The sequence below is a fragment of the Anguilla rostrata genome, chromosome 17, assembly GCF_018555375.3.
Source record: "Anguilla rostrata isolate EN2019 chromosome 17, ASM1855537v3, whole genome shotgun sequence".
NCBI lineage: Eukaryota > Metazoa > Chordata > Actinopteri > Anguilliformes > Anguillidae > Anguilla > Anguilla rostrata.
In genome coordinates this window covers 14,757,322-14,758,389 of record NC_057949.1, presented here as the reverse complement: position 1 = coordinate 14,758,389, position 1,068 = coordinate 14,757,322, and positions in this window count along the sequence as shown.

The following is a 1,068-nucleotide window of genomic DNA, read 5'->3' as shown; positions in this document are numbered from 1 at the left end:
TTTGGCCCTATCTGTGCGTTATCCCATCTGTTATTGACTGGATGTATTTTTTCCATTTTACACAAAATGATTCATAATAGGGAAACGCCCTTAAAGTGATGAACAACAAGTGTGAACAGTATCTAACAGTGTATGTGTGCGTGAAAATGAGTAGCTTTGACATAGCTTATCAATAACATTATTTGGCTACAATTACAATGAAACAAGATTATTTGACACTCCAGTGTCTTTGTATACTCGAGTGTCTTTGAACTGATTTTGAGGAATACAAGTTTTGAGGAGGTTTGAGGCTGCCTTTATTTAGTGCATTCTTGATTGGAGGAATTATGAACACGGAAAATATGAACTGGATATGGGAACTTATTTAAACTGTCTCTTACTCATCCCCACTCCTGAACTATCTCCCACTCCAACTCCTGAACCATCTGTCACTCCCACCCCTAAACCATCTCCCACTGATCCCCACTCCTAAACCATTTCCCACTCTCCCCCACTCCTAAAACATTTCCACTCCCACTCCTATACCATCTCCCACTTTCCCCCACTCCTAAAACATCTCCCACTCTCCCCCACTCCTAAAACATCCCCCACTCTCCCCCTCTCCTACACCATCTCCCACTCACCCCACTCCTAAACCATCTCCCACTCACCCCCACTCCTAAACCATCTCTCACTCACCCCCACTCCTAAACCATCTCCCACTCACTCCCATTCCTAAACCATCTCTCACTCACCCCCACTCCTAATCCATCTCCCACCCACTCCCACTCCTGAATTATATCCTTTCTCAGTCCTGTGGTACTGCCACACACCAGATGCAATTATTATAAAATTATTTTACTGAGTGAGGGCAACAGAGAAAATGAGAGAGACAGACAGAGGGCAAGAGAGAGTCCAAGAGATAAAGAGAGAGAAAGAATGAGAGAGAGAGAGCGATAACGCACAAGGGAGTGAGCGAGGGAGGCTCAGGGCATCAGCCTCTTATTAATCTGCGAATTTTCTCAGATGACGCAAGGGCTGTGAGTTTACGTCCCCCCTCTCTCTCTCTCTCTCTCTCTCTCTCTCTCT